Source organism: Balaenoptera physalus, assembly GCF_965194825.1.
Source record: "Balaenoptera physalus genome assembly, chromosome: 2".
In the NCBI taxonomy this organism is placed as follows: domain Eukaryota; kingdom Metazoa; phylum Chordata; class Mammalia; order Artiodactyla; family Balaenopteridae; genus Balaenoptera; species Balaenoptera physalus.
In genome coordinates, this window is record NC_138883.1 from 32120545 (window position 1) to 32146468 (window position 25924).

Below are 25924 nucleotides of genomic sequence, written 5' to 3' on the forward strand. Positions count from 1 at the left end.
TTATACAGTATTTGTTTTTCTCTTTCTGACCTACTTCACTCTGTATGACAGTCTCTAGGTCCTTCCATGTCTCTGCAAATGGCACAATTTCATTCCTTTTTATGTCTGAGTAATATTCCATTGTATATATGTACCACATCTTTATCCATTCCTCTGCTGATGGACATTTTATTCCTGTTTGGGAACATACAAATGCTTTCCTGAACTCAGGAAATGGTCAAATGCGGCTAACTATTACCAACACTCACTGGTAAAGTTTTGTTTTCCAACTTCCTCCCCTAGAGCTACATTTAACTTTATGTTATATGATATGTCTCACAACTTATGGAGGATGGCATTTTACCAAATGTTTTGACGTTACATCTTTCTCACCTTCAATATGCATTTCCCTACTGCTTCCAATACCAGTGCTTGTTTCTGTTGGGATAAAATAATTTATACTATTATACAGACAACCTTGTATAAGAAAATCTTCAGAAAGAAGCAAGATTTCATCCTCATTCTGGGTTATAGCCTGTTGAAGGTTCAACAGGAATAGTACTAGTCACTTGTCACAGTGGCAAAGGAAAGAGAGAATGGATACTCAAATTCTTAAATACTTCCTCTTGGAAGTAATACCTTCATTCATATTTCATTGATCAAAACTACTTTTGTGGCCAAGGCTAACTTCCCATAGGCAAGGAGGTCCAGGTCCCCAAAGTTCCCCAAAGGAGAGTAGAATGATAAATACTAAAGAGTAGCATTAATTTCTATAACAAAATACAAAGCTTATACCTTAAGCCTCTTCTAAAATAGTATAAAGACATTAGAAAACTTTAAATCTAATTTCCCCCAACCAATATAATATTTCCCAGGATATTAGTTTTTTTAAAATTTTTGCTTGCATCTCTATTAATTTATTAATTTAATTAATGATTGCATCTCTATTAATCCCCTCCCCTCCTTTGTGGTTTAGGCAGCCAGCCTAGACCTTGACCTTCAGTACCTGACGCGTAGCTTCGGCACCAGTTCCTTATAAACTTAACAGAGTTTCTACTTCTTCCCAAGCCCAATTACATTTCTTGGGGTCTTCTATTCTCTAACTCACCATAAGGTACAGGAGGCCTAAGCAATGATGAGTCTAATAAAGAGAGACCAGGTGAAGCAGCAAGTTGATTAGTCCAAGCTGACCTTGATTCAGTTTACCAATCCTACCACATGGGGGCAGTAGGAAACAAGAGAGAGGGAGCTACACACGTGCCCTTTTAATGAACAGTGGCTGCCAGTCTGTAACTGTGGCCCAAACAGTATGCCAGAATTTGACAAAATATTAGCGATTCCTCAGGATTGGGATGGATTAGGGAAGAGCAAACAGGGAGAATGAAATAAGGGAATAAAGATTTTTCTTTCTATTTCAATATACATTTTCCAGTTACTTTTCTAAGCATAAAGGATAATGTAATATTGTTTAGTAATTTGTTTTTTAGTTAAGAGTATATTTATTTCCATGTCCTTAAATATTTGATAGTACATAATTTTTTTTTAAATGCACAACTTGAGAGCTGTGAGTTGTTGTTTTTTATTTTATTTTATTTATTAATTTATTTATTTGTGGCTGTGTTGGCCCTTCGTTTCTGTGTGAGGGCTTTCTCTAGTTGCGGCAAGTGGGGGCCACTCTTCATCCCGGTGCGCGGGCCTCTCACTATCTCGGCCTCTCTTGTTGCGGAGCACAGGTTCCAGACGCGCAGGCTCAGCAATTGTGGCTCACGGGCCTAGTCGCTCCACGGCATGTGGGATCTTCCCAGACCAGGGCTCGAACCTGTGTCCCCTGCATTGGCAGGCAGATTCTTAACCACTGCGCCACCAGGGAAGCCCAATAGTACATAATTTTTTTTTTTTTTTTTTTTTAAGAAGAGAAAGGTAATTTTAAAATTTATTTATTTATTTATTTATTTATTTATTTTTGGCTGTGTTGGGTCTTCGTTTCTATGCGAGGGCCTTCTCCAGTTGTGGCAAGTGGGGGCCACTCTTCATCGCAGTGCGCGGGCCTCTCACTATCGCGGCCTCTCTTGTTGCGGAGCACAGGCTCCAGACACGCAGGCTCAGTAGTTGTGGCTCACGGGCCCAGTTGCTCCGCGGCATGTGGGATCTTCCCAGACCAGGGCTCGAACCCGTGTCCCCTGTATTGGCAGGCGGACTCTCAACCACTGCGCCACCAGGGAAGCCCAATACATAATTTTTAATCACTGGATAAATTTCCAGTCAAAGGCTACTATAATATATCTAATAGGACCACTATTTTTGGATAGTTGAGGTATTTTCAGACTTTCTAAGTTATAAAATAATTAACTATAATTAACTTACATAGGGTTAAATCTTTACCAAAAGTCATAGTTATTTCCTCTGACCAAATTACTATAGATGGAAATGCTGAGTTCAAATGAATATAGATTTTTAAGGATAAATATTGCTAAGTTTGCCAAGAAGTGTGTACTAATGTTTACTCCACAAACAACATATTACTTATTTCTCTGTCTTTACCATGCTAACACTTGGTGACTTTTTAAATCTTTGCCAAGCTGATTCTCTGTTTATTCATATTTCTTAAATTGTAATGATGTTGCATATTTTATTTTATTAGAATTATATTATTATAATATTATAACATTTATTATTTTATTCACATATTTGTTGCTTTTAAAATTTCTTTCTTGAATTTTCCATGAGTATCCTTGATCCAAAAGCACTTTTTCTGAGTAGTTTTGGTTCTGTTTGGATAACCCTTGCCAACTCCCAGGTCAAGAAAGCATTAGCAAAGAGGAATTTGTATCATTGTGTTTTTGAAAAAGCACTTCCCTTCATTATGGTGCATTTTGTTTAAGTTCTCTTTTCCTCTCTCACCTCATTAACAGCCACCTCCACTCCAACAGTTTCCACATTACATGGCTGCTCCTATAAAGAGTTTGTGTAGACATCCTGATCAGCCCCATTCAGAGTCCTCAGAGTCCTCACAACAGGAAATTGTACCCAGCACTCTGCTACCAAAAGGTGACCACCTGATAAAGCATCCTTTTTTTTAACCTTTCCTGGTCCCCTGTTTGTGATGCACAACCTTTCATTCAGTTAGTTTCCTGTGCAACCCATTCTGATGAATTCAGCTCAGACTCACTTTCACTGTCAGTGGATCCATCATATTAAAATAGCACTTCAGAGTTGGGTGAGGCAGTGACGAGGAAGACAAGAGAAAGAAGAGTGAGAAGAAAAAGAGAGGAAGGTGAGATGGGAACCCCGATGCTTGAGGGGAAAAATTTAACTGGACTACCCTGGAAGTAGACACCACTTACTTTTGGATCAAACCCAGTATGTGACTGCTGGAGTAGACTATTTCTTAACATTTCTTCCTCTATATGACAAAGTTATTTTTAGGAATAATCATGAAATGAAGGAAATAATAATAATGGCCAGAAAAAATTTAGGCAGTGAACATTTTCCTTTATTGAACCTCGTAATACAGTCATGTCAGTAAAAATAAATAAATGCAAATAAATTTGCATTTCAAAAAAGGAAAAGAGTGAAATTTTTATTTTATTGAACTTTCCATATGCTGATTAAAAAAAAAAAAAAGCACAACATGAGAGTCGTGAGTTAAGTTTTATTTGGGGCAAAATGAGGACTATAGCCTGGGAGACAGCATTTCAGATAGCTCTGAGAAACTGCTCCAAAGAGGTAGGGGGGGGCTTCCCTGGTGGCGCAGTGGTTGAGAGTCTGCCTGCCAATGCAGGGAACACGGGTTCGAGCCCTGGTCTGGGAGGATCCCGCATGCCACGGAGCAACTAGGCCCGTGAGCCACAACTACTGAGCCTGCGCGTCTGGAGCCTGTGCTCTGCAATAAGAGAGGCCGCGATAGTGAGAGGCCCGCGCACCGCGATGAAGAGTGGCCCCCGCTTGCCGCAATTAGAGAAAGCCCTCGCACAGAAATAAAGACCCAACACAACCATAAATAAATAAATAAATATTAAAAAAAAAAAAAGGTGGGGGAAGGTTAGTATATATGTGATTTTGGTGAAGGGGGAGTACATGCATTCAAGCACATATTTTTTGCAGAAGGTTTCTGCTAGTCTCGTGAAGGTTACTGCTAGTCACGAGGAGCAGATGTCACCATGAAGGATTTCAGGGCTTTTTTAGATATGAGGAGATACAAGAATTGGGCTCATAAAATCGTCTCCTGAAAATATCTAACTATCTGAAGACCTTGTCTGCCAGTTTTTCACAGAGCACAGAGTGCCTCATTTCTGATCTCCACCCCAAACTCCTTTCAGGGTGTTGAAAGTCAGTAGCTGCAGCAGCTCATGATTTAATCCTTGTAGAGGTAGATGGCAGTGCCAATGGCAAGTGCCAACTTGTAGTTGACACGTATATAATTATACAATTGAAAAAGTGTTTTTAAAAAAAATAAAAAAAGAGAAGTACGAAAGAGAAAAGGTAGTAGATTAACACTTTTTAAAAACATTACTGTGACTATGTATATATATGTATACATATTTGAAAAAATATAGTAGAACTTAAATCTTCATATTGGCCTATCATAGTAATGAATAACATTACAGTTTCTGTTTGAACCTTAACTTATACAGATTTGTCAATGACTTGGCCAAAACTGATCTCCACATACTCATGTTTAATGGACAGTATAGCCAGATTAATTTTTTATTAATTTTAACTTCAAAAGTTTTGTTAACATGTAGCAAGATAGTAAGCTAGTTAAGAGAAAAGTTTTTATGAAAAAAGGTAAGCAGAGATTCATAAGAATCCAATTTCACAACAAAATCCAAAATTGCAAAACTGCACATGTCTTTATTTCTTCAAGATCAATTCTAGCAACTTGCAAATATCTCTACAATCTTAAATTTTGAATTTTATCTTAAATTTTAAACAAGTAAAAAACTTCATCATATCACACATAATGACAGAACTGAAGTAACTCAAGTTTTGTTTCTTTGTTTTTATAACCACGGTGCTATCATTGTTTATTTGTATCTTTTGTTTAAACACTGGAATATGTGCTGTCATAAGAATTGGAGACTCAAACTGCACCCAAAGTTAGCTTGAATAATTATGAACCTTTACAAATTTACTCTCAAACAAATGCATGTAGCTAAGTCTGCATGGGCCAGGGCTCTCCTTATTAACCTCCATGTAGAATGCAATGTTTATTAAAGAAAAAGCAACAAAAATGCTAATTTGAAGGTCGTGTATATAAATAATTAAAACTCAACAGTAGCCATGGCAATTATTTAGAACCTAATCCAACAAAGAAAGTATTCGGGGAGGCGTATTTATCACTGACTTTGTTTAGAATTACCAGTTCATAGTAATAATAAAAAGCAGGCAGACTTTCACTCAGTTTTTAAAAAATTCTCTACAGATAATGTATCCCTTTACTTTCCTGCATCTGGGGCAAACCTGCAGCCCTGACCTTGGCACAAAAATTAGAGCACATTCTCATAAGCTCAGCATAAAATAATAACACAAAAAAGCTACAGTTTAGTGATTGCTCACTTGCTATGTTTCAAAGGCTATGCTTTCCTAATATTACTTCATTAATCCCTACTCTAATCCTATAAGGTTAAGTATCTTGATTATATACATTTTATTAATGAGGTGACTGAGGCATAAAAAGGTTAAATAACATAGCCACGATTACACAGCAGCTGGAAAATAGTCCAGTAATTTAGGACTTGAACCCACATCTGTCTAATGCCAAAGTATGTAGTCTTAATGACTACATGTCTACTAGAAAAGCAACCTATACTTCTCTTATCTGCCACAGGAATTTCATGTTTGTAGTAATGAGTAGGCGCTTATGATTACTGGATGGAGAAAGGAGGAAGCAAGAACCAAAATGGAGTCAGAAAGGTAACTGTGGTATAATGTGAAGAATACCAGACTTGGAGTCACAATACCTTTATCTGATTTGCCTAATGATCTATGAGACCAATAGTATTTGTTAGTGTTTTTGTAGGATGTGGTCCACAGAAACAACTGAGTATTTCTTTTTTTTTTTTTTTTTAATTTTGGGTTTATTTATTTATTTATTTATTTATTTATGGCTGTGCTGGGTCTTAGTTTCTGTGTGAGGGCTTTCTCTAGTTGCGGCAAGTGGGGGCCACTCTTCATCGCGGTGCGCGGGCCTCTCATTATCGCGGCCTCTCTTGTTGCGGAGCACAGGCTCCAGACGCGCAGGCTCAGTAATTGTGGCTCACGGGCCTAGTTGCTCCGCGGCATGTGGGATATTCCCACACCAGGGCTCGAACCCGTGTCCCCTGCATTGGCAGGCAGATTCTCAACCACTGTGCCACCAGGGAAGCCCTGAGTATTTCTTTAGAATACATATGCCTAGAGCTCACTTCAGACCTGGTGAATTAGAATCTTTGGGGTTAGAGCTTAAGGATATGAAACACACCACATTTAAGTTAAAAAGACCACAAGTACCTGGGAAAAAGATGTGACAGACAAGATGTAGCAAAGAAGGTTTATGTAATAAACTTACAAATCAATGAAATAGTGACTGTGTCCCAATAAAAATAGGCAATTAGATAAAGATGAGATACAAATAAGCAAGAAATACATGAAAAAATGCTCAGACTCTATGATTATCCCAGATATGCCTAAAGTTGGTCAGCATGTAGAGAAACAGGAACTCTCAAACTGATAGTTGCAGTATAAATTGATAAATTCCAAACTCAAAAGAAAATAATATGAGAGATTCCAATTTTGGACAATTTGGCCAAGGAGATACCTGGAATAACCCTTTTACACTGAAAATATATATATTTAATAGATATATTAATTATATATATATTAACATTATTTTATATATATTTATAATAATATATATATAATATATAATTAAATTGTTGACACTAGATGTGGGGAGACCATTGGGAAGCCATAAAAAACAGAAGAAAAATTTCTGGTTTCTGGTCCAGCATGTAAGGAGCTTGGAAGTTATCACTTTGTCCAAACAACAAGGAAAAAGCTGAACAAACACAAAAATCAAAAACTTTTCTTAGATCCGTCAGAGAAGTGAGATCACAGACAAACTACTGCCCCCAAATTGAAGAGATACAGGGAATCAAACTTACAGAAGTAAAAACCCTGAAGCGGCAGCCTCCGTGGGAACAAGTGCTGGGATAGGAAAGCCTGACCTGTAATTGACCAATTGCTGGAGGTCATTTTGGACAAGTCGGATAGTTAAAATCTCCCAGGGGTGGAAGTGGTTTGCAAGTGATAGGGAGACTTCACATTTTTTTGTGAGCTTACCTCCAGGAGTTCTACCAGGTTAATATCAGAGGAAAATCCCCTAGTGCGTCCAAGAGCTGGGGAAAAAAACATTTTGAAATACACCAGAATATCCTATTCTTCTTAGCAAAGCCTTCCCTCAAGAGAAGTTGCTTTACCAGAGCCTTACTTATTGGGGTTTTATCAGAGCTTAACCTCCTAGGAGAAGAAAAATACCCAAATCTAGCCCATTCTAGCCATCTGGTCCCATCTAAGGGAGGTGGGAAACTGAGAAGTATTTGTGAAGTTCACAACTCAAGGGCCCCAGCTCACTAATCATAGAACTATAGAACACTTCCCCTCCTAACACACCTTACCATCACATTACTAAAGACCTACTTACCAGAATTCCTTTTACCCAGTGCATCATGTCTGGCTTTCAACAACAACAACAAACTACAAGGCATTCTACAAGGCAAAAACAAAACAGAAAAAACAAAAACCATAGTTTGAAGACACAGAGAAAGCATCAGAACTAGACTCAGATGTGGCAGAGATGTTGGAATTATCAGATTAGGAATTTAAAACAACTATAATTAATATGCTAAGGGCTCTAATGGAAAAAGTAGTCAACATGCAAGAACAGACAAATAATGAAGTAAGAGATATAGAAATTTTAAGAAAGAATCAAAAAGAAATGCCAGAGATCAAAAACACTGTTACAGAAATGAAGAATGCCTTGATGGGCTCATTAGTAAACTGAATATGGTGGAGGAAATAATCTCTGAGTTTGAGGATATGTCCATAGATACTTCCAAAACCAAAAATCAACAGAAATAAAGACTGAAAAGAATGGAACAAAATATCCAAGAACTGTGGGACAACAACGAAAGGTATAACATACAAGTAATAGGGGTACCAGAAGGAAAAGAGAGAAAGGGAGTGAAGAAATATTTGAAGTAATAATGACAGAGAATTTCCCAAAATTAATGTCAGTCACCAAACTAAAGATTTAGGAAGTTCTGAGAACACGAAGTGGAAAACTACAGTTAGGCAGATCATATGCAAACTGCAGAAAATAAAAGATAAAAAATCTTTTAAAAAGCTAGAGGAAAAAACCACCTTACATATAGAGGAGCAAAGATAAAAGAATTACATCAGACTCCTCAAGAACAATGCAAGCAAGAAGAGAGTGGAATGAAATATTTAAAGTGTTGAATGAAGGACTTCCCTGGTTAAGAGTCTGCCTTCAAATGCAGGGGACGCAGGTTTGATCCCTGGTCAGGGAACTAAGATCCCACGTGCCACAACTACTGAGCACACGGGCCACAACTAGAGAGCCTGTGCACTACAACTACTGAATCTGCGCACCACAACTAGAGAGAAGCCCACGTGCTGCAATGAGGAGCCCGTGCGTCATAGCCGAGGATCCTGCATGCTGCAATGAAGATCCCAACGAGGATCCCGCATGCCGCAACTAAGACCTGACGGAGCCAAAGATAAAAAATAAATAATAAATAAATAAATAAATATTTAAACAAAAAATAAAGTGTTGAGTGAAAACACACCCCACCACCTAAAACTCTATATCCTCCAAAATTATCCTTTAAAAATGAACTTTGTCTAACAAACAAAAATTGAAAGAATTTGTTGCCAATGGACCTGCCTTGCAAGAAACGTTAAAAATTCTTTAGAGAGAAGGAAAATCATATAGGCCAGAATTTCTGCTCTACATAAAGAAAGGAAGAGCATTAGAGAAGGAATAAGTGAAGGTAAAATAACAACTGTTATTTTTCCTATTCTTGAAAAAAACATAACAGTTTATTCAAAATAATAGCAACAATATATTCAATCATTACAATTTATATATAAGTGAAATGGATGACAGCGATGATACAATAGACATGAGGGAGGAATTAGGAATCCTTTGTTATTATAAGGTACTTGCACAACCCATGAAGCAGTATAGAGTTATTTGAAAGTGGACTTGGGTTGATTGCAAATGTATGTTGAAAACTCTAGGACACCCACTAAAAAAAGTTAAAAATCAAAGAAGCATAATTGATATTTTTAAAAAGGAGAGGAAATGGAATCATAAATACTCAATTAAAACTACAAAAGTCAGAAAAAGAGTGAACACAAAAATAGAAAAAAAACCAATGAGCAATGAATAGAAAACAGTAACAAATATTGTAGCTATTAATACATCTATATCAATAATATCTGAATGTCAGTGGTCTAAACATACCAATTAAAAGACAGAGATGAATCAAAGGCTATGATGACAGTCAATCAAACATGACCCAACTATATGCTGTCTATAAGAAATCAACTTTAATTATAAAGACACATATAGATTAAAAGTAAAGGAATGGAGAAAGATATCCATGCTAGTGTTATCAAAAGAAAGCTGGAGTAGCTATATTAAATTCAGACAAAGCAGACTTCAGAGCAAGGAAAATTACCAGGGATAAAGAGAATAATTGCATAATGATAAAAGGCTCAGTTCTCCAAGAAGACAAAACAATCCTTAATATGTATGCCCTAACAAAAGACTGTCAAAACATGTGAGACAAAAACTGATAAATCTTCAAGGAGAAATAGATGAATCCACTCTCACAGTTCACAGTTGGAGACTTCAACACCCTTCTATCAGAAAGGGACAGACCTAGCAGGCAGATAATAAGTAAGGACATAGTTGAACCCAACAGCATCACCAGTCAACTGGATATAATTGATATCTATAGACAAGTTCATCCAACAACAGCAGAATACACATATATTCATACATAAATAATCAATTAATGTAATCCATCACATCAACAGGCTAAAGAAGAAAAATCACAAGATCATGTCAATAGATGCAGAAAAAGCATTTGACAAAATCTAACAACCATTCATAATAAAAAACTCTCGATGAACTAGAAATGGAGGGAAACTTCCTCAACCTGATAAAGGACATCTGCAAAAAAACCTACAGCTAATATCATGTTTAATGATGAGGAACTAGAAGCTTTCCCACCAAGATCAAGAAAAAGGAAAGGATATCCCCTCTCATCACTCCTTCTAAACACCCTACTCGAAGTCCTAGAAAGGGAAGTAAAAGATACTCACATTGGGAAGAAAGAAAGAAAACTGTCTTTGTTCTGATGACATGATTGTCTGTGTGGAAAATCTGAAAAAAAATTGGCAAAAAAAAAAACCTCGTCTGACTAATAAGTGATTACAGTAAGGCTACAACATACAATTTAATATACAAAAGTCAATCCTATATCCTAGATACCAGGAATGAACAAGTGGAATTTGAAATTTAAAACAATACCATTTACATTAGCGCCCCTCCTCCTCCAATGAAATGCTTAGGTGTAAATCTAAAAAATATGGACAAGATATATATGAAAACTACAAAACTCTGATGAAAGAAATCAAACAAGAACTAAATGAATGAAGATATATTCCATGTTCACGGTTAGGAAGACTCAATATTGTCAAGATGTCAGTTCTTCCCAACTGACAATCTGCAGTTTCAGTGCAACCTCAGTCAAAATCCTAGCATGTTATTCTGTGGATATCAACAAACTGATTTTAAAGTTCATATGGAGAAGCAAAAGACTCAAAATTGAAGGAGAAGAACAAAATTAGAGGACTGACACTACTCAACTTTAAGAATTACTCTAAAGCTACACTATTCAAAACAGTGTGGTACTGTGAAAGAATAAACAAATAGATCAGTATAATAGAACAGAGAGCCCAGAAATAGAAACATATAAATATAGTCAACTGATCTCTAACAAAGGATAAAAGCTAATCTTTTTAACAATGCTGTTGGAACAACTGAACCTCCACATGCAAAACAAAAACAAATGAATTTAGATGCAGACCTCACACCCTTCACAAAAATTAACTCAAAATAGATCATAGGGCTTCCCTGGTGGCGCAGTGGTTGAGAGTCTGCCTGCCGATGCAGGGGACACGGGTTCGAGCCCTGGTCTGGGAGGATCCCACATGCCGCGGAGCGACTGGGCCCGTGAGCCACAATTACTGAGCCTGCGCGTCTGGAGCCTGTGCTCCGTAACAAGAGAGGCCGCGATAGTGAGAGGCCCGCGCACCGCGATGAAGAGTGGCCCCCGCTTGCCACAACTGGAGAAAGCCCTCGCACAGAAACGAGGACCCAACACAGCCATAAATGAAAATAAATAAATAAATAAAATTAAAAAAAAATAGATCATAGACCTAAATGTAAAACCCCAAATTATAAATCTCCTAGAAGATAACAGGTGAAAATCTAGATGACCTTGGGTATACAATACAAAAGGTATGATCCATGAAAAAAAATAATTGATAAGCTGGACTTATTTAAAATTAAAAATCTTTGCTATGTGAAAGACACTGTCAAGGTAATGAGAAGACAAGGCATAGACAGGGAGAAAATATTTGCAAAGGACATGTCTGATAAATGACTATTATCCAAAGTATACAAAGAACTCTTAACAATAAGAAAATAAACAACCCAATTAAAAATTCGGCAAAAGACCTGAACAGACACCATACCAAGGATGATATACAGATGGTAAATAAGCATATGAAAAGATGTTCAACATTACAGGCCATTAGGGAATTGCAAATTAAAACAACAATAAAATACCACTACACACCTACTAGAATGGCCAAACTTCAGAACACTGACAACACCAGATGGTATCAAGGATGTGGAGCCTCAGGAACTCTCATTCACTGTGGGAGTTCAAGATGGTACAGCCACGGTGGAAGACAGTTTGGCAGTTTCTTACAAAACTAAACATTGTCTTACAGTATGACTCAGCAATCACACTCCTTGTATTTACCCAAAGGAGATGAAAACTTCTGTTCATTAAAAAAACTGCCAATGAATGTTGGCAATAGCAGCTTTATTCATAATTGCCAAAATATGGAAGCAAACAAGATGTTCTTCAGTCGGTGAATGGATAAATAAACTGTGGTATATCCAGACAATGGAATTATGTTCAGTATAGAACATATAGAGCTATCAAGCCATGAAAAGACATGGAGGAAACTTAAATGCCTATTACTAAGTGAAAAAAGCCAATCCACAAAGGCTACATATCATATTATTCCAACTTTATGACATCTGGAAAAGGCAAATCTGTAAAGACAGTAAAATGATTAGTGATTGCCAGGGGCTAGGAGAGAGGGAGAGATGAATAGGTGGAAGGCAGAGGATTTTTAGGTGGTGAAACTATTCTATATGGCACTCTAATGTGGAAACATGTCATTTCACATCTGTCAAAGCCCACAGAGTGTACAATACCAAGAGTGAACCCTAATATAAACTATGGTCTTTGTGTAGTAATGATGTGTCAATGTAGGTTCATTGATGTAACAATTATACTACCCTGGAGCCAGATGTTCATAGTGGGGAAGCTGTGTGTGTGTGTGTTGAGAGTGGGGGTGGAGCAGAGGGTATATGGGAACTCTCTGCACTTGTGTTCAATTTTACCATGAACCTAAAACTGCTCTAAAAAATAAAAATAAAAATTTTAAGTAAAGTCTATTAAAACAATTTTGTTTAAAGTCTTTCTGCTAGGATCCACAGTTAAGTGATAGGTTGCACAGAGGCCAAAAACAATACTATAGGAGAAACTCCAAGAAGTAAGAGAGCACCCAAGTCTGCTTTCTCCCTAATGGTTTCTCCTGATCCCTGGAGACTGATTTTTGGGGACCTGATTGCCTGTATTATGCAGGGGAACAGGAGGTAAAGTCCTTAGAAGTCTGGACCTTAGAAGTCTGACAGAAGACCTCTTTATAGAGCTGGAACCCCAAAAGGAAAATGAGAAACAAACCTGCTACAAAAAGGAAGAGAGTGGGGAAAATTATTACTTGCCTCAAACTTGGCACAAAGGAGAGGTTGGTAATCTCCCATGAGAAATTATAACAACAGGCATCCCCAAAGCAGGTTTGAGGTCAAATTCACATAATCTATGTGACCCAAAAACTTTCTATGGAGAATTTAAAGTCATCTAGGTTGGTAGTGCCCTTAGGCAACTAGTAGAAGCAAAAGCAAAATCTTCTTTGCAGGAATGCAAATTCAACCAAATCCCAAAGGTTCCAAAGAAAATAAACAGCTCCAGGAAAACAAATTACAGAGCAGAAATAAGGCACCATAAGTGAGAGCCAAAGAAGCACAGCAATATCAGGAACAAAAAGACTTAAAATATTCAAATTATCAGACACATTATAAAATAACATACTTAATATATTTAAATAAATTTTTAGAAGCTTAAAACATGTTCAAAGAATAAAAGAATTTGAAGAGAAACCACTAAGGTTTAGAAAATAATCAGCTAGAACTTTTAGAAATGAAAAATATAAGTGATAAAACTCAATGGAGCAAGTTAGAACAGTTGGGAGAAAATTAGTGCATTGAACAATACATTCCAAAAAATTACCCAGAATGCAAATTATCCAGAAAATAGAAAAATGAAAGAAATATTAAGAGACAAGGAGGACAGAAAGACAAGTCCTAACAAACATCTATTCAGTCTAAAACAGAAATAACAGAGAAAATGGGGAAGAAGCAATCTTCAAAGAGCTAATGGCAGAGAATTTTCCAGATTTTATGAGAAACACAAAGCCCAATACATTACAAACAGAATAAATAAAAGAAAATTTATACCTTGACAAGTCATGGTGAAATTGTAGACAACAAAGAGATAAGCTTTATAACAAGCAGAGAGAAGCAACTCAAATATTTGAGCTCAAGGACATATATCAACCATTGCACTCAAATTTGGAGAATTAAAATTCCTTTCAAGTTCACATGAACTTAGATGAAAATTAGCCATACTGCACATTCCCTAGCCGCAATACAATTTAGTTAGAAATTTTTAAACATAGCAAAAAAAAACAACTATATATTTAGGTATTTGAAAATATACACACATACTTCTAAAAAACTCATTAGTCAAAGAAGAAGGCATAATGGTAAAAATATATATATTTAGAAATAAGCTATAATAATAGTATTATGAGCAATAAAGAGCCCATTTTTTATATTTGACTGCTGACAACTTTCAGGCCCCACCACTCTTTCCTCCCCTTCTTCCCTGCTCCTGGGCAAGCTGATAAGAAAGCTTGGCTGCTCCCTTCCTCCTCTGGTGCTGGTGAGAAGTTCAAACCATACAAGTCCCAGCCTACAAGAGGGAACCCTAACCTCAGTCCCACCCCCTAACCACCGTAAAATCCCAAGCTGGTTGCCCCTTCCTGCTCTCTCCAGCCATCTTTGGAGTTGCTTTGAAGCTTGTCTTACTCCCCAGAAAGCCTCATTATGTGAGTAATAAACCTTTTCATACTCTCTTGGTGCACATGTGATGTCATGTCTTAATATCCAAACCAAAATTTGGATGAGGGTTGCATCCTTCCTCTGTGGGGGCCACAATGTTACATATCAAAACTTTCTATTTTAGTATTGCTAGCTTACAGGGATATTTATAGTCTTAAATAAATGCATATATTGGAAAAAAAGAAAGGCTGAAAATTAATAAGCTAAGTATAATTTAAGATGTTATGAAAAAATTGCAGAACAAGCCCAGAGAAAGGCAGAATGGAAGAAGTTAATAAATGAATATAAAACTGAGACTCATCAAAGGTGAAAGTTAGTTATTCAAAAAGACTTATAAAATAGGTAAACTCTAGCAAAGATTACCAAGGGAAAAAGAGAATAAACAAATTAAGAAATATGAGTTATAACTACAGGGAACAAAAAGACAATAAAATGAAAATTTTTTGACAACAAATTTGAAAACTTAGATGAAACTAATAAATTCCTAGAAAATTTAATTTACCAAAGCTGACTGAAGAATAAAGAGAAAACCTGAATAGTCCCACAAATGATAATAAAACTGAATGAGTAAATAACTTCCAATTCAGATAAGATGGTTAGACTTGTTTCTCCCTGCTCCTCCACACTAAGTACAAATATATACCTTGGAAATAACAAAAGAGACAAGGAAAGGAGAACTCTGAAAGGTTGTAGAAAGAAGGCAGACTGGTTTGGGATCCCAATACACAGCAGCAGGGTACTTTACATAACATCTCACCCAACAAAAGAAGGCAACTCAGATCCAGTGTTTTCTAACCCCCAAGCTGGCAACAGAAGGTCAGGCTTACTTCCCTCCCCCCTCCCCCCCCTCAAACAGGAAGAATCCACCAGAAGAGCCTGGCACCACTGGCAAGGAGAACTGCTAATGACTAGTGGGTAGGAATAACACTTTTCTAGGCCTAAGAGCCACTTCCCCCACCAAGAGATACTGAGACTGCCGGGCAGCACTGGACCACTGGCCCCCACCACAATAAGCATCTCAGGCAGGAATGTGTCCTCATGGGCCTGAGACTCCCTTCTACTGAGAGACCATAGGATGATCACATGATGTGAACAAGACACCATACACCACCACAACACCAGCAAGGCATGGCAGGCCACTTTGTCTCCATGGGCCTGAGATTTCCCTTCCCCATCCAGAGACACTAGGGTGGCCAGGGTAGAGGGTGGGGAGAGATGTGATCAGCAAGAGGGACCCCATGACAACAAGCTGCCCAGCTAGGGAAGTTTCAGTGTCCTTGCAGACCTAAGATTCCCCTCTTCACTGGGGGACACTGGATGGGCCAGTCTGCAGAAATCCTCTGCTCCCTCAGGCAGCAACAGCAGGAACAAGTGGGACTCTCAGTGCCACCAGATAAATGAAGCAGACCAAAATAATACCAGAAAGAGAAAATTAGACTGTTGTTGGAAATACAGTCCACAAAAGTTGGCCAGTACTTGCATGCTTTATAAACCTAAACAAGGTAAATGCCTGCTATAATAAAGTATTTAAATAGAGCCCAGAGTCTCCTAACATAATAGACAAAATGTCCAAGATATAATAAAAAGTCATCCATAATACCAAGAACCAAGAAGATCACAACTTGAGTGAGAAAAGTAGATCATCTAATGCCAACATGGAAATGAATCACATGTTGGAATTATCTGACAAGGATTTTTAAAGGAGCCGTCAAAAATGCTTTAACAATTATTACAAATTCTCTTCAAACAAAAGAAAAAAACCCCAAAAAATCTCAGCAAAGAAATAGAAGTTATAAAAAAGAACCAAATTGAAATTCTAGAACTGAAAAATACAATAAAAGGATTCTTGTAAATTGCTGGATGGATTCAACAGCAGAAAGGAGATGACAGAGGTTGGAATCAGTGAACTTTAACACAAATCAATAGTATTTACCCAGCGTAAACAACAGAGGTGAAATAGACAAGGGAAAAAAATGCCTCAGGGGCTCAGACCTGTGGGACAATGCAAACATTCATATCATCAGAGTCTCAGAAGAATGGAAAAGTGGAACTGACAGAGTATTCAAAGAAATAATAGCTGAAAATGTCCCAAATTTGGTGAAAGATACAAACCTACTTACTCAAGAAGCTGAGAAAACTCAAACAGGACAAACCTAAAGAAGTCTACTCCAACACACAACATAATTAAACTTCTGAAAACTAAATAAAAAGAAAAAAAATCTTGAAAACAACCAGAGGGAAATGATGTATTACCTATAAAGGACACAAATTCTAATGACAGCAGATTTTTCATAGAAAACATACAAGCCAGAAGGAAGTGGCACATTTTTCAAGTGGTGAAAGAAAAGAACTGTCAACCATGAATTCTATGTCCTGTGAAACTATCCTTCAGGAATGAAGAGGAAATAAAGACATTCGCAAAAGAAGGAAAACCAAGAATTTGTCTCTAGCAGATCTACTCTTAAAGATTAGCTAAAAGAAATTCTCAAAGAGAAAAGAAATGATAAAAGAAGGAATCTTGGAGCATCAGGAAGGAAGAAAGAACTATGGAAAGAACAGAAATATGGATACATACAATAGACTATCCTTTACTTCATGAGTTTTAGAAATAGTATTTGATGACTGAAACAAGAACTAACACCATGTGATACTCAAGAAAATGATATTTAAAAGTGGGGAAGGCAAAAGGACCTAAATAGCAGTAAGGTTTTAAAATTTCACTAGAGGTGCTAAAATGTTGATACCAGTAAAATATAATGGCACATATTTATACTTGTAATACTTAGAGCAACCACTATGAAAATTATACAAAGATATTTACTCAAAAACACTATACGTAAGTAAGAGAGAATCCTTAAAAATGTTCAAATAACGCACAGAAAGGCAAAAAAAGGAAAGACATGAATGAGAACTAGAAGAAAAAAAAACAGAAACAAATAATAAAATGTCAGATTTAAGCAATAACAATAATCACCTTAAAAGTAAATGACCTAGATATACCAATTAAAAGACAGAGATAAGCAGTGAATAAACATGACTCAAAAATATGCTGTGTACAGGAAACTTACTTCAAATCCAATGAAATAGGTTGAAAATAAAAAGATTGGAAAAGACTAACCATGCAAACATTGATCAGAAACCAGGAGTGCTACATTAATGTCTGATAAAGTAGATTTCAAAGCAAAGAATATTATTAGAGACAAAGAGGAATATTACACAGTAATAAAGGATCAATTCACTAGTAAGATGTATTAGTTTTCTGGGATGGCTGTAACAAAGTACCACAAACTGGTGGCTTAAACAATGTAAATTATCTCACAATTCTGGAGCGTGGAAGACTGAAGTTAAGGTGTCATCAAGACTATGCTCCCTCTGAAAACTGTAGGGGAGAATCCTTGCTTTCTTCTTCTAGCTTCTGGTGTTTGCCAACAATCTTTGGTGTTCCTTGGCTTGTAGATGCATCACTCCAATCTCTGCCTCTGTCATCACATGGCTATCTTTTCCCTGTGTCTGTCTATGTCCAAATTTTTCTCTTCTTGTAAGGCCCACCCTAATCCAGCATGACCTCATCATCATCTGATTGCATCTATTTCCAAATGAGGTCACATACACAGGTACCAGGGTTAGAATTTAAACATCCTTCCCCCTGCCACCCCGCCTGGGGGCACAATCTAGAGAAATCTTAGCTGAAGATATAATTATCCTAAATGTGTATGTACTCAACAACAGAGCCTCAAATTACATGAAGCAAAACTGATCTAGCTGAAAGAAGAAATAACAAACCAGATTACAGTTGGGGACGTCAACACCCCCCTCTTGGCAACTAATAGAACTACTAGACAGAAAATCAACAAGATCCTATTGATTGGTTGTGTTGAATTCAACCAAGCAATCAAGAAATAAATAAGATATAGGGCAGAATTCCCTATGCTGTAGAGTAAATCCTTGTTGCTTACCTATTTTATGTATAGTAGTTTGTATCTGTTAATCCTATACTCCTAATTTGTCCCTCCCCTCTCCCTCATCCCTTTGGGAACCATAAATTTGTTTTCTATGTTTGTGGGTATGTTTCTGTTTTGTATATAGATTCATTTGTATTATTTTTTAGAGTCTACATATAAGAAAATAATACAATATTGTAAATCACCTCTACTTCAATAAAAAAAAGTAAATACTCCCAATCTTTACCCAATTTTTCCGGAAACTTACAGAAGAGAGAACACTCTCCAATTTAGCTTAAGAGATTGGTATAATCATAATACTTAAACCTAAAAAGGAGAATACAGGAAAGAAAATTATAGGTAATGCTCAATAATGAACATGGATTTTAAAATCCTAAACAAAATATTAACAAACTAAATTTAGCAACATATAAAAAAGATAGTATATTATGACTAAGTTGAATTTATTCCAGTAATGCAGCATTGGTTCAACATTTGAAAATAATTGATATAATTCACTACATTAACAGATTAAAGAAGAAAGACCATGTAACCGGGTCAAGTTCTATAGTTACTTGGTTTAAATTCAACACCCATTCATGACTTTAAAAAAAAAAAACACTGTTAGCAAATGAAAAATAGAAAGAAATTTCCTCCTATAACAAAAATAAACTTACAACAAACATCATACTTACCTCCAAAACAAGGAAGACTTCTCCTTAAGATTTATTACAAGTCACAGGTTATCTATGACCGCTTCCATTAATAGTTGTTCTCAAGTCCCAGGCCAGCACAGTAAGGCAAGGAAAGAAATAAATGTGTAAGTATTGGAAAGAAGTAAATAAAACTGTTATAATTCATAAATGACATAATTTTTGTAAAAAATCCAAAATAAATTACTAGATTAAATGCACTTAGCAAGTCTGTTAGATAAAATGTAATTACACAAAATAATTACATTTTTATTTAGCAAGAAAAAACAGTGGAAATTATAAAATAAAAATAATATTTACAGAAACTTCAAAAATATAAATACCTAAGAAAATTTAACAAAATACACACGACACCTTCACTGAGGAAATTATAAATCTTTAATGAATTAAAGTTACCCAAATAAAAGAATAAATACACCATGTTCGTGGATTGGGAGACAATGTCAAAATAGATGTCAGTTCTCTCCCAAATTGATGTATTTATTCAATGCAATTCCAATCAAAATTCTAATAAATGTTTTGCTGATCTTAAAAGCTAACTCTAAGATGTTTATGGAAGAGCAAAGGGCCAAGAATAGCCAAGACACTTAAAGAAAAACTTCACGATGGGGAGGCATACCTACCAGATATGAAGAGTCTTTTTTTTTTTTTTAATAAATTTATTTATTTATTTATTTATTTATTTATTTATTTATTTATTTTTGGTTGCACTGGGTCTTCGTTGCTGTTTGCGGGCTTTCTCTAGTTGCGGCGAGTGGAGGCTACTCTTTGTTGCGACGCACAGGCTTTTCATTGCGGTGGCTTCTCTTGTTGTGGAGCACGGGCTCTCGGCTCGTGGGCTTCAGTAGTTGTGGCACACAGGCTCAGTAATTGTGGCGCACGGGCTTAGTTGCTCCATGGCATGTGGGATTTTCCCGGACCAGGATTCGAACCCGTGTCCCCTGCATTGGCAGGCGGATTCTTAACCACTGCGCCACCAGGGAAGTCCATGAAGAGTCTTTATACAGCTCCAGTAATTAAGGATGGTGTGCTGCTGTTGGTAGAGATGTAGACAAACAGTCTAATAAAATAGAATGAAAGTCCCTTTTCTCCTGGAAAGAGACTCACACCAATACTGAAACTTGATATACAATAGAGTTGGCATAGCAGATCAGTAGAAAAATGATACATTTCTCAATATATAGGGCTGGGATAATTGGTTATCTATATGGGGTAATCAGATTACCCTGTTATAAATACTCAAAAGTAACTCTATTTTTTTCTTTTTCTATTTTTAATGCTTTCTTTGAAAAATCCTGATGGATTTTTACATGGGTAAATACCTATGTAACCACTACCCAGATCAGGACACTGAACACCCTTCTCCCAAGTTTAAGCATATGGCTTCTCCCTATTGTTAAATAAAAATGGAGTCAGTGAGGGCTGGATGGAGCTGTTGGCTAACAAATAACAAAAAAACTTGAAAGATTCATTGAGGTAGTAGTCAGCGCAACCCCCAGGCAGGGCCATAAAAGGAATGGATGTCACATATTGGCTCTGAAAAAAAAAACAATCCCGTTTATTCTACTCAAAGCAACTTCTAATTCACACTTATGTCACTACCTGAACTCTGTGAGTGTGTACACATATGTGTGTATTTTCGATATGAGTTTCATTCTGATTTCAGTATTGTAAACTTTTAATATATTCGCATATATGATATTGGAAGTACCACCTCCATGCACTTATTCATCATTATCATTTTTCTTTTCAGAAATTTTTGACTGTTTTCACCATTATTTTTCCTTCTAGATGACTTTCAGAATAATTTTATCATATAACCATAAAACCATGAAACATTCTAGGAGCATGCCATACTTTTTAGTTTGTTCAAGTTTTTCATTCATGTCCCTGTGGGGGGAAGGCATAAGGGGTAATAGCTAAAGGATATGGAGTTTCTTCCTGAGGTGTTGAAAATGTTTTAAGACTGACTATGGTGATAATTGCACATACCTGTGAACATACTAAAAATCATTGAATTATAGACTTTAAATTGGTGAATTGTGTAGTATGTGAATTATATCTCAATAAAGTTATCTTACAAAGGATGTACGAGAATATAGCTTACAAAATTTAAATATGCAATACAAAGTTTTAAAAAGAGTTAAAATAAATTGCCTATATCAGAGGGCAGAAAGAAACAATTATAAACAATTATAAAATATTGTTGTATTTTTCTTAGACATGATTTGTTTAATTGGTTCTACTATTATTACAAATTCTCACTATCAACTACTCCTATGGTTGTATTGTTTAATCAATAACATTTATGTAACAGATAATAATACGGAATTATGTATAATTCCAATAAACACTTATTTTTCATATATTTCTTAAAGTAATAAAACATAATTATGTTAATTATAATTATAAATGGTATATAATAAATATATTACATACCTACAACATTGTATATTTGTTTATTATTTATGTTTTAGTCTGGTATGGCTGTTCCAAGTTGACACTTTTAAAAGTTGGTTGGGGCTTCCCTGGTGGCGCAGTGGTTGAGAATCTGCCTGCTAATGCAGGGGACACGGGTTCAAGCCCTGGTCTGGGAGGATCCCACATGCCGCGGAGCAACTAGGCCCATGAGCCACAACTACTGAGCCTGCGCACCTGGAGCCTGTGCTCCTCAACAAGAGAGGCCACGATAGTGAGAGGCCCACGCACCGCGATGAAGAGTGGCCCCCGCTTGCCGCAACTGGAGAAAGCCCTCGCACAGAAACGAAGACCCAACACAGCCATAAATAAATAAATAAATAAATAAAATTAAAAAGTGTTTAAAAAAAAATCTTAAAAAAAAAAAAAAAAGTTGGTTGCCTGAGTTAACCCCACATAAGCCCTGTGTGATGATACTATTATCCCCACCAATTTATAGATGAGAAAAAAAGAGGTTCAGAGACATTAACTTGCTTAAACCACAACATAAGAAACAATGGAGTTTTTTCCTTCCTTCCATCTAAGGTTCATCTACTAGGTTATCTCCACTTTTTAGGACAATTGAACATAGAAATGCCTCCCCCCTTCTTTTTTTTGGCTGAATCAGGCGGCATGCAGGATCTTAGTCCCCTGACCAGGGATCGAACCTGAGCCCCCTGCAGTGGAAGCGTGGAGTCTTAACCACTGGACCGCCAGGGAAGTCCCAAAATGCCAATTCTTTTTAATATAGGGTTCAGAAATTAGTCATCCATGGTAGTGTGTGTGTGTGCATGTATGTGTGTGCTTTGGTCAGCAGTGTATTTTTAAATTAGGAATTTCACATAAAATCCAGATTTCTGTTTTCTCTTGAAAACTCAGATGATCTGGAAACACTGGGCTTATATTCCTCCACAGCAGCAGTTGCTTGCTAATAGCTGTTTCTTTAGTCAGGACATTCATCTCTAGTTTGCCCAACTCCCCCTTCTCCCTTTCCTTTACATCCTGCCAGCTTCACTCAAGGACATTAGGCTTACTACAGAGGTAGCAGACCATAATGGTTAAGAATCAGGCTCTGCTGCCAGGCTGGAGTTCAAATCCCATCTCTGCTACTTACTGGCTCTATAACTTTGGACAAGTTACTTAACCTCTCTGTGTATAGGTTTCTTCAGTTTGTAAAATTGAACTAATAAGAGTATCTTCTTCACAGGCCTTTTTGAGGATTTAGGGTAATAATTCAAGTAAAACCCTTAGAACATTCTTTAGCGTGTATAAGTGTTCCCTATGAGTATCATTACTACCTGTCACAGTGTAAGCACTTCAGTTTGCATCCCCTGTTGTAGACGGAACTCCACCTCTTCACCCTCAGAGGTATGGCTGTAGCCAGACAATGAGCTCAGACCTCAACAGTCCAGCAGCTCTGCTTTCTGGGTTATTCGGTCCTAAGTAATTCCACACGTGGACTTCAATCATCCAGCCCATGTTGAGCTAAACCATGGCCAGTCCAATTACTTTTTATAGTCTCTGTTCTAAATGGAATATACTGCTTCACATCCTTCATGCAGTTTTCAATTTCCCAGCTTCAGATACACCGCACATCATTAACCAAAAAAGAACAAGCAACATTTGGCAAGTCAGTGCTCTCTAAATTCACAGGCAAGCAAGAGCATTTTTTCCACCTTCACTTTGAACCCTACCCCAAAGAAGTTACAGAGTCTCAGAGACAGCTCTGATTCAAACACACTTGAGAAGGCTCATTACCGAACAGAATTCTGGCCACTCAATATAAATCATCTGAATCAGGTTAAAGGTGACTCCCACCCCCCAAAAGCTGAAATCAACTCTCTACCTCTTTCAGGACTGAAAAAAGCTGGCAATTTATAAAAGATCCCAGAAGAATCTTAAGGGTCTGGCTTTAAATAATTATATCTAGATATAAATTTAGATTATAAATATAATATACATATAATTTTAGCAAAATAGATTCTACTCTCCATAATATCTTAAAATCTGATCTTTTCATTTAGTACTACATTACTAAAATATTTGATGTAAATACATTTACTTTTACAATATTATATTTAGTGGCTTTTTGGTATTCAGCTCTATGGATGTAATAATTTCCTGTACTTGGACACCTGGATTGTTTCCTGATGGTACTCAAGACAACAATGTTGTGATAAACACTCCTGTAAATTAAATTTGGAGAGTGGATTTATTTGTTTACCCTGGGATTTCTTCTTAGAGGTGGTTCCCCTAAGTCCTGCCCACCTTTGGAAATAATCCATTTTTAAGGAAAAAAACCTTAAAATATCCTAATTTGAATATTCTATCTATTTCGTGTTCGACCTTAATTGACACAGAAGCTATTACTTATCAATATCTACTATGTGTCCAATACTTTACATTCTTTACTTAAACCACCCAATAGTCTTTTGTGATGGGCATTATTATCCTCAGTTAAGAAATGAGGCTCAAAGACAAAGTAATATGTCCAAGGTCACAGCTAATTAATAGCAGGAAATTTTAATACTTGTTGGTCTGACTTCAAAGTTAAGGAACTTTCCTTAATAGTATGTTCCTGAAGAGATTCCATAATTCAATTTTTAAATAGATCCAACAACATTTTAGATACTGTGAGGAAGATGACCATTTAAACTGTCAGTAATGATTTGTAAAACAAATAACCACTCACTAAAAATTGATAGAAATTAAAATGTTTAGTTATAAGGTAGCTGAAATCAAGAGGTATTTCTAATTTCCTTTTTGTTCTGAAAACACATAATTAGTACCATCTGCTCTGAGAGGGATGCACGTGCCAACTAAACTCTCTTCCTTAGTGCCTTACAGAGCTCTTTGATAGGTCTCTATTCATGACACTAACTCCCTTTTCTTATACTATATAGGTTAACTTTTCTCTGTTAGGTGTTGTCAAAAACATATGTACTAATGACAACATGTTTTAGACTTAACAGAGAGCATGTTTAAAGAATATGCCACATACCTGTACTCAAGAGTATTGTGGGATATAGATTCTAGTTGGTTCCTTTTTGCCCACTGGCTGATCTACATCTGCCCATCTTTTGTAAAGATCAGCTTCCACCAGTTAAAAGACAAATGCACCCTGTTCACCCAGCTGGTCAACTCCTGAAATTGAAATTGAATTTTTTGGTTTGTAGTTTGCAGTTACTACAATATTAAGGGTACCCTTCAGAAAAGCTTAACCTCTCACTCTTTGACCATTCTTTGTATCAATTAGGATAGGTTCACTTGCAAGAAAAGTGTCTTAAACCATAAGACATTTTCTTGTTTCTTAAGAAAAATTTCCAAAGTGGGCAGTTCCAGAGTTGACTAGCAACTCAAACATGTCATCAGGGATCCAGCCACTTTTCATCCTTGAGTTTCAGCATCCTGAGCACGCTGCCTCATGCTTGTCACCTCACCATCACAAGGTGGCTGCTGAAGCTCCAGGCATTAGGTCTTCACACGACATTCAAAGATGAGAAAAGGAGGCAAAGGAAAAACACTTTTTCTGTTCATCAAGAAGGAAATATTTTCCAGATTTTCTCCTATGCCCATGATGGGAACTGGATCACACAGCCATCTCTGACTGCAACACAGGCTGAAAAGTGAGTATCTGGCAAAGGGGTTTAAGATTCCCCTGATTGGCTTAGACCAGTCACGATTTCATGCTTATTCAGCCTTTCTATTCCTACCTCTTCGGTGTGTTTTTTGATCTTTCACTCTCATTGTGGCCAAAGCTGAAGAAAGGGGAAATGAGCTAATCGTGGCTGCTGTTCATATGATGCAGTGTGTCATGGGATCCTCTGTGCTCCGATAAGAAAGGACAGTAAAGTCACCTATATGCTACGATTAGAGCTGGTCAAGAAGTGGGTTTGGTTTACGTTTGGCTCCTTCTTTAGCCTTGGCCACAATCAGAATAAAAAAGATAACAGGGGCTTCCCTGGTGGCGCAGTGGTTGAGAATCTGCCTGCCAATGCAGGGCACACGGGTTCGGGCCCTGGTCTGGGAAGATCCCACATGCCGTGGAGCAACTGGGCCCGTGAGCCACAACTACTGAGCCTGCGCGTCTGGAGCCTGTGCTCCGCAACGGGAGAGGCCACGATAGTGAGAGGCCCGCGCACTGCAATGAGGAGTGGCCCCCGCTTGCCGCAACTAGAGAAAGCCCTCACACAGAAAAGAAGACCCAACACAGC

General features: G+C 37.0%; 1 protein-coding gene across 1 annotated transcript in view; it reads left to right on the forward strand.

Moving 5' to 3' along the window:
- Positions 1-2214: 2214 nt before the first annotated feature.
- Positions 2215-25924, forward strand: part of SLC8A3 (solute carrier family 8 member A3) — a 204774-nt gene continuing 181064 nt past the window's right edge. Inside the window, exon 1 of the mRNA XM_082451591.1 lies at positions 2215-3027. The gene's annotated coding sequence lies outside the window, so the exon portion shown is untranslated. The remainder of the gene's footprint in view (positions 3028-25924) is intronic.